We start from the raw sequence: 9,791 nt of genomic DNA, 5'->3' as shown, positions 1-9,791 counted from the left end.
TGAGCGGTATTTCACGATAAGGTTTATGTTTGTTGACACGGCGAAGGGCATTTTGAAACAGAATTAATTTTTCATCATCAGCAATTGTTTCATTGTTAATAAATTTATCAAGATTATCTTCAAAGTGCTCATTGGGTGAAAGAGAAAGTTCAATTGGTGTCAATCTATAGGGTTTAGCCATTTCTAGAGAATAGTCTTTACAAGTCCGGTGATTATCGGTAGTAACACTGAAAATAAATTACCACTCGTTTGTACAAGACGTTTTCTTTTACAATTTGCTTCCTTTTTGCAAGCTAGATCACGTACAAGTGATTGATGTTGCATTGTCTTTTGCTTGTCACGATCTGACAGTTGAACTCTACCCGCTGTTAAGTTTAAAGAAAGTTCCAACAATAGATTAATAAATTCCTTGTCAACACCATGCTTGAGAATTGCTTTTCTAACTCGTGGCTTAGAATTGGCTAGCAAGGAAAATAAATGCCATTGTTCATGTAACTTCTTCAATGTCATTGTTGCAACTAATGACCTTTTTTACTATTCACAGGTAGATATACAGTAATTTCATTATCAAAAATATCAGTGTGACTACACGCAACTCTTCGGGCGTGTTTTGATTTAGGTCTAACAACATGTAACCATAAGGTTTATTAGTTGCTTGATTGTATGCGGAAAGTAAAAATTTAGGTTCACCAGAATAAATTTGTTTTTTTTGAATTTTAAGAAAACTTGAATCGCGAACAACTCTATAGATGATATAGTAGGTACAATTCAACGCAAGTGTTCTCATGCATTTAGTGTGATGAAAAAGATTATGGAGAGCAATAGTTACAGAATTTTTTTCGTGATGGGATCGGACAGTAAACAGTTGTAACATTTCCTGCAACCATTCTTCAATAGATTCGGCTAAATCAACAATAATCAGCCACTTCTTTGGTGCAATAATATTAAACACGTCACGTCTATGCATAAATTGTATGCTTGGATCAATCTTCTTTACTTTATCATAAGATTCTTGCCATTCACCATAGCAATAATATATATTTTTCCGGTTCTCTAAAAACATTTTACCATGGTTTTGCATGATTTTCGTTAAAAGTGTCGTTTTCCCAGACATGGACGGTCCGCAAAGAAACGATCTGAAGGGTGTTTTAAATTGATACAGACTCTTCCTGTGTCAAATGAATAGATAATCAAGAGGAAATAGAATATATGGTATCTTTAATTCAAATAAAAATATATTTTTATGTCAATTAAAGACAACAGAAACTTTTTAAAAAACATGACCGGAGGGCGGCCAACGATAACAGCGGTCGGGCCGGCACCCATAGTGACCAGCGGGAGACTGGCACCCGCAGTGACCGTTGGCGGGTTAGCGCACAAGATATACACTTAATAAAGAATTGAAAATTAACGCTTTGCGTAATGAAATTTAATAAATTTAAATTACTAGGACAAAAAATGGTAGTGTTAAGCTGTTGACGGAAACGGCTCCCCCGCCCCCCTCCCACAACTATAGAGCTTACTCCAGACAGAGTTGCTTTCTATAATCTACACATTCAACTCGATCCGAAGTAAGATAGGGGCCGTAAATAGATTTTGTCCGATATGGTAGACATAGCATTTTTTTCGACTCGAGCTGTATAGTTTTTATATTTCAAAGAGCGAATGGCCATGACACTCGCTCTTGGAACTAAACTTTGCTCTATACATTTCCTATAAACACTCATGGTGAAATTTTCATTTACATAGTTCTCAGGCACCCCTTTGCAGACTTTTTTGGTAGTCTCATTGTGCGTTTCCACGCAGTACACCTTCGGACTGGGAAATACACCATGCGATACCAAATCACTTCCCGTTTCTGATTTTAATATTAATAATTGATTTGGAGCCCGGCGTTTCACCAGCTCCAGATAGCGGGATTCATCCCGGTTCGTATAATCCATCCGAGAGCTAATGTACTCACCATTTTCCAAATCGTCCAATAAAGTATCTGTTTTAACTTTTAACAATAAAGAATCCGTATCCCAATAAAAAACTTGAACTTATCCTCCTTCGGCCACTGGCGCTTACATACATTGTAATAAAACTCCGACATGAGTTCTTTTAATTTTTCTAAAATGGCACTGCCAGCGGCAATGTTTTTTTTAAAATTATGTCTCTTTTTTTTCCTATGTAAAAGGACCATATTGGAGTCTATGATCGTCAAATATGTAATATTCGGATCCTCAGCGATTCGGTCACATTCTTTCGGGCTAGCTCCGTTATTCCAGTGACGCCTTTTTTGCAAAATTTGACGTATCCTTTCGAGGACTGAATTCAAACTTAGTTTAAATATCTCTTTTTCGATAATTGTTCTCGCATCACACCGTTGGCAGACAAAGGTGTCAGGAAACACCTACATATCTGGTTTTTGGTCAGACTAGAGGCCTTTTTGAATCTTTGTAAAATTGAAACTATTGCAGAGCATCCACCGCAAAAGAACGTAGTGTACAACAATATTCTGTTTCGGCTCCAGGTTGGCAATAAGCTTTTGTTTTGAAGGTGTCCAATACATGCCTCTATTCTCTACTAATTATAATTGTAGGGGCTCAGCGAGTCCCTATGCACCGGTCTATTGATGTACGGGAAATCAGAGCCTTTTACCGAGTCATGAAGTTCCAGAGGAATTTCACCATCAATTTCGAAAAACCATCCTTGTGGTCCATTTTCATCAACATTGTGAATATTGGGGAAATATGGAGAAGAAAATTTGTCAAGCCATTGGTAATTCCCACAAGTCAAATAAAAGTGAGACATTGCCGACGGGTAAAGGGAATTCATATCCAAGAAAATGGCATCCGACTTTTTACAGGTGGGTTTTCCAGTCGGGTCGGTTTCAAGGATACGATCCCCCTGAAAAACATATCCTTTCCGCATTGATCTCTCTACAAACAGGTGCTGATCTGCGTCGGTGATCAGACCTATTTCTGCTCCACTGATTCTAAGAATTAAATCCATCACCAAATGGTGATGGATTTGGAAAGATAATACCCCAGATCCAACCCGAATTCTTCATGAATTTTATCCGTGTTCTTACAGACAATATCCAACACCGTCAATACATCACTTACCAGGTACATTTTGCAGTAATTCCACCTATGTTTACACCATTCCTTAGCCCAAAACATATTGATAAATTTATAATCGGCAGAGCTGCATCGATGATAGTAAATTTAATAATAAGACTCTACAATAGCTGGCATTAATCTATCACTAAGCTTCGAAATGGAGGTATAATACTCGTAACATAGTTTACCCTTATGATATAATAAATCATACATGTCTGCATCTGAAAAGTGCTTTTTGAGGAGGGGGAAACTACTGAAATCGTCTCTTTTCTTTACTGGAATGACTTGGCTTTAGGATTTAGGGAAGAAACTAAAGAATCAAGGAAATGGATTTTATTCAAGCACGTGTTACCATTATCAATTGTTTTTCATTTAAATCTGGGACTAGTAACTTTTCAGAAGATTTAGGTATGATGTTATATGAAAATGAACCATCTACCCATGCGCCATCTGCAACTTCACCTTTCTCCAATCATGCCAACGTAGGTAATATGAATTTAAAATCATAGTTGGAATTGTGCATCTAAACCGGTAAAAAGTATTTTTGCCTAACATTTAAATTACACGATTTATGCGCGACCCCCCGAAAGCTACTTCCCCTTGATGAAATTTCTTGGTATAAATGATCATGATGGCGGGTTTTCGCATCCCCCTCATTAATTTTTTTCTTATAAACCCAACAAATGTATTGATTTTTAATAGACAACTCGTCCTGTGGTGATATATTAATAGGATAGTCTGTATGGCGCAGCCCTGAAATTGCCTCATTTGCTGTTTTAATAGGAGCAACCATAGCCGTGCCAACACAATCCTGTCCACCCAACGTCTCACAAAAATTACCAATTGCATTGTATTACTTGAATCTTTCCACGCATGCGCAAAAGATGTCGCAATAGCTTCATGTTTTTTCACACGATTCGAATTTGACTGATCCGACACATCCATTAGAGCAGCTTAAATATCCAATGATACCTTTTTCCTTTTCAACAGTGTGTTCTGAAAGCTTTTTAACCGCAAGGTAGCATTATCCCCTGAAACCGTTTACACAGACCCATGATGATTGCAGTGTCTCAAATGATTATTTAAGTTTAATTCACTGTGAAACCTAGACAGACACATTGGGCAGTAATGACGTGAACTTTGCTTTTTACCCTCACTTAAAAACACTACTAATATTTGGAATAGGAAAGAAATGTCCAATTGATTCAGGATCTTTGGCAGGCTCGTTCAGAAGCCATACCCAGCGTTTCACTGAGTCAATGGACGGTGCTCTTACAGAATAAATTACCCCTTTTTTATCACTAAGTTCCCCATCTTCAAATTCTTCGTCAAATTGTAAAACCGAAACCCCAACTTTTAAATATTCATTAGCCTTTTCAAAAATATCAAACCCTTTAAGCGTTACTGGGTACTGGCCCCTTAAACAAGTAAAATCTCCTTTTGGAAAATTAGAATCCTCCTTGCCACCATTTACTGCCCAATCGTCCAACATTGTCTTACTAACAGCATCTCTCTCGGGCTTATGACCCACCACAAGGACGGAATATTTGAAAAACTCCAAGCCAGTGTCAAAACGAAAGTGTTGCAACCCCTAGTATGTTTTAAATTACTATTATATTTTTTAAACTCCCCCTCCAGCCTCTTAAAGCAAATTACCATTTAAATTTAGTTATATTTAATTATAATTTATCTAAAATAGTACTAATAGCCCACTCCCATTGTCATCATACCCCTCCATCTTATTCCAAATTTCACCCACCCAATCCGAAAAGACACCCTCAAAATTTTGCAGGTCAGGGTGTTGCGTCTGCATTCTTGTTTGGATATTATGGTCACGCAAAACACCCAAACTTACATTAAATTTTTTTTAATGTTATGCATGCTTTCAAATAATCCCGCCCTCACGCCTCCCGTAAATGTTTTTTGAAAAGTGCCCGAATCATGCTGACGTAGAGGTGTGTGGTTTATATGGGATCTGTTTGAATAGTACCACATGACAGGGAATTAAACTGGTCACAAAACTCGGCCCTATAAACATGAATAATGCGCAAAGCGATACCTGCTATGTCAGGCAACACTGGCAACACAATCAGGCAACACTGGGGGTAAGCCAAATCCACTTGGTTCCATATCACTGTGAGGGGTGGGCGCTTCTAGCACCCTCTTGACCTCGTTAGAAGGTAACTGATCTAATAAATTGTCCAAAATTCATTGCTGAGGCCGCTATCGCTCATAAAACTGTCTAAATCAATGTTGAAGAACTCACTAGCCGGAATTTCCCCCGCACTTAAACTCCCCTAGTTTTCAATTTCCCCTATACTCTCGCGATATTGTGATGGTGACGATAATATGTTCTCCTGCGATGTCACTCTGTCAACCTTGAAAAATAATAAGAGCTTATTAGCTCACTGGAAGCCATTGCCCTATGAAAAAGAGAGAACGGTTACGAAAGGGTACCATGCCCTCTTGAAGTCATATACACCCTACTACTCATAGAATTATGAAGGGGTACCCTGCCCCCTTGAAACCCTACTACTCATTGGAATGTATCATTGCATTATGATGGGGTTTCATGCCCTCTTGGAACTGTAGATCCTCCACCACTCATTGGAATGCAAAGGCGTCCTATGTCCTCACTAAGGATATAAATGGAAAGCCCCTCCCATAGAGCACCTTTTTTATGTATTCGGACGCATTCAAAGGTTTGCACGCATTAGTGCTATACCCTTTTAATTTGATAGGCATGAGAAACTTACTGAAGGGGGGATTATGTCGAGAAGATTACCGGCCCCTGTCATCAAATCGTCAGAGGCCTCTTCGACTGTTCCTTCGCCAATAAATTGGTTTACAAGTTGGTCAATCTCGGCCTGAAAAAAATTAGCTATAAAATGAACGTCTCGAGGGTCTTCGCCCTCTCACACCCGCATAAAGGCTTATGCCTTTAATGCTTAATCAAAAAAAGGTAAAACAAAAGAGTACGATGTTTAAAACCTGAAAAGTTGGCTAGTGTAGAAAAATAGGTATGAATAAAGCTAACTGGGGTACATCGATAAGTCCTAAAAACAAGGGAGTATGCGCTTAAAGGCTGAAAAAAACAATCTTATTTAGAGACCTCTAATATTCTAGCGAAAATCTATACATATAAAAGTTTCCTTACAACGCAGAAAAGTGGTGAAAAACAACCTAATTTCTGAGAGACAGTGTCTTTTAAAACTAAGTAGGGTAGGAATGTATTCTGAAACTTTAATATTCTAGCGAAAAAGGTAAAACGAGTAGGCTCTTATTAGCTTAAAAACCCCCTTCAAAGCCCGAAAATGGGGAAAAATGTCTGTAGTGGGACTAAAAAACTTTTTAATGTCTCTGACAGGCTTTTATTATGTTGAAAAAATAGTGAAAAGAAAGGGCTAAAAAAGTTGAAAAAAACAGTCTTATTTCCGAGTCTTTAAAACAAGGGGAAAACTAAAGATAAAAAAGAATAAAAACTCCTTCAAGGGCTTAAAGAGGCATGGAAAATGTTTTTAACATCCAGGAAATATAAGGTAGAAAAAATGAAAATAAAGGCCTAAAAAATTTCAAAATAGTTAGGTATTTCTATAACCAGGTAGAAATTAGAGGTAAAAACGCTTACATCTCCAAATTCTGACTGCACTTAAGTGCCGGATGGTCCTGGGAATGCATGTCGGGGGATGGACGGGGCGGTGACGTCACGCTCTTGTGCAGCCAGGCCAGCAATGTCAGTGGGATGTGCGGATGCGGCAGCGATGTCACTGGCTTACACAGCTGAGCTAGCGGGAGTCGCCATCCTCAATTTTCTACATCCCATTTCAATTTTCTACCAGGCTGCATTGGAGCCTGCGTGTATGGGACTTGGACAGGTAGCATTCAGGTGCGATGAAGGGGGGCATGCATATGTCTCACAGCTCGCGCTGATGGCCCTGAGATGTCTTGCGATTGCATATATGAGGCTACATTTCTTCTGCAAGGTTTTGGGGAGGTGGAAGGGCCAGCCATCTCCAGACTCGAAAAAATTAATACCCTCCCGTTCTAGAGAAGAAAAACAGAAGCAATAAAAATTTAAACATTGTCTAAAATAAGTCCTCTACTTTTCAAGAAAGCATAAAATAGTTATCAAATAATGTAGATCTCAAAATATAGGTGGAAGGGCCAGCCATCTCCAGACTCGAAAAAATTAATACCCTCCCGTTCTAGAGAAGAAAAACAGAAGCAATAAAAATTTAAACATTGTCTAAAATAAGTCCTCTACTTTTCAAGAAAGCATAAAATAGTTATCAAATAATCTAGATCTCAAAATATACAGCCCTCTTCTTTCCAGGAAGGTGAAACTTGAAATGCCCTCCCGTTCTAGAGAAGAAAAACAGAAGCAATAAAAATTTAAACATTGCCTAAAATAAGTCCTCTCCTTTTCAAGAAAGCATAAAATAGTTATCAAATAATCTAGATCTCAAAATATACAGCCCTCTCCTTTCCAGGAAGGTGAAACTTGAAAACCATAGTTTTGCCATTGTCCTAAGAAGCCCCTTTCCGTCTTTAAATAAGTCACTCCTTTTCAACAAAGGTAAAATTTGTGAGAAACCATCCCGTAGGCACAGAAATACCCTTTTTTAGAAAACATTTAAATACACTCCATGCAGGAAATAAACCTGATAAGCATAGAAATCCTGTTTTTTACAATTTAGAAATAACAAAAGGTTGTATTTTAGAGTTTAAATTTTATAAATCCCACCCTCTGTCATTTCAGGAAGTCAAAACTTGATAAAAAGTTTATTGGAAATCATAGTTTTGCAATTACCCTAAGAGGTAACCCCATCCCACCTTTAAATAAGTCACCATTGCCAGGAAAGCGTAGAAAAATAATAAGCAATCGATTCTTTATACGCAGGAATTTTAAAAATCGAAAATAAACCGAACACTATAGGGTAACAAATGCTAGAGAATAATTTGTCTGTAGCCTAGGCATGCATATGAGCCTATTAATGGGGGGTACATATTGTTTTTACCATTTATATGCAATAAGCAGTTTAAAAATTAGATTTTTGTCTAGAATAAAAGTAAATATTTTTTTTTATTACACCCCTCCCTACTTATACGCACGATTTCCAAGCCTAAAATGTGACTATTACACATTAATTTTGTGGGAAATAGGATCTTTTTCAGACACAGAATTTTCTAAATCCGACATTCTCCCGTAAGGTTTATTAATTGACAACAACCCTCTTCCGAGTGTCATTGTTTACCAAACACCCTTTGAGAGGGTTACACCATTGTTTTGCTAATTTAGACAATGTGCACACGAAAAGATTTTGACACATTTGATGGATTCCAAGGTTTTTAAATGCATGAAGGAGAAAATAGACTTTTTAGGTAACATAATTTCTTTTTCGAACGAATTAAATGCTGGTAAATGGTGGTGGGGGGATTGACATAGTAGAAAAAAGAGTATATTTTGAAACAAACTAAAGTATAGCATACATATAGCATATTTTGGTGGGGGAAGTGCTCTTTGGCTTTTAATAGAAAAGCTTTTCGGGGGATTTAAGCCACCTGGGAATTTTGTCTAGACATGATTTTGCATAGAAACAACACAGGGGAGTTCAGCCACCTGGGAATTTTGCCTAGTAACAACGTGGGGGAGTTTTTCTAGCTGGGGGACATGTCTAGAAAAACATCGTAGGGGATTTCAACCACCTGGGAACGTGTCTAGACATGATTTGCCTAGTAACAAGGCAGGGGAGTTCAGCAACCTGGGGGTGTGTCTAGACATGATTTTGCCTAGTAACACAGCAGGGGTTCAGCAACCTGGAGGTGAGTCTAGACATGATTTTGCCCAGTAACAGGAAAAAGGGGTGGGTCCTTTAAATCTTTGCTAGACATGCCGAATCTTGCCTGCACCTGCATAATCTTGCTTGGACATGCCTAATCTTGGCCTGAACATGCCTAATCTTGCCTGGACATGCCTAATCTTGTCCCAGACATGCCTAATCTTACTTGGACATGCCTAATCTTGTCTTGGACATGCCTGATCTTGTCTGGGTGGGAATAACACCTAGAAACTGGTGTGCTGCTTGACGTCAGAGGGCATATGCTTGAATTTTATTGGAAAAGGGATAGGGCTCCCGTAGAAATCCATTGCTATTTTCCCTATGCTGGTTTCCCTATCTGTGTCCTTGAATCAATGGAGGGGGTACTACTTATAGGAGTTTTAAAAATAGGTAAAACACCTTCAATACCAGGCTTTTTCTTTTTTGAGGAGGCTTTGAATCCCTGTTTCAATATTGGCGGAAATTGTTCAGACTCAGTAGTCTCATTAAAAAAAAACAGACAAGGGCTTTCAAAGGAAGTTATTGAATGCACTAACAAGAGAAAATGGGATATCCAAAGGCCAAACATTTGTTTTTCTTTGTTTCCCAATTCTTCTCTTGGTTTCAGACGAAGAGATAGAAGGAAAAGAAGGTGAGAGCTCATTTGTTGGTAATTGATAAGACAATTCCGGAATGCTCTGGGCCTTGGAAGCGAGGAACCTGTTAGATTATTTGCAGTAACTTCAGGGGATTCACTAGTTTGAAATTAAGTGGGTCTAGAATCCTACCGCACAATTTTTTTTACCTCGGAACACCAGTTTTTGGTTTATTAGTAAACAATTCTTTGACCTTATTTTTATGGTAG

This window comes from Artemia sp. Qi Xiang Cuo, chromosome 14 (assembly GCF_049724085.1).
Source record: "Artemia sp. Qi Xiang Cuo chromosome 14, ASM4972408v1, whole genome shotgun sequence".
Classification (NCBI taxonomy): domain Eukaryota; kingdom Metazoa; phylum Arthropoda; class Branchiopoda; order Anostraca; family Artemiidae; genus Artemia; species Artemia sp. Qi Xiang Cuo.
This window is presented reverse-complemented; position numbering follows the sequence as displayed.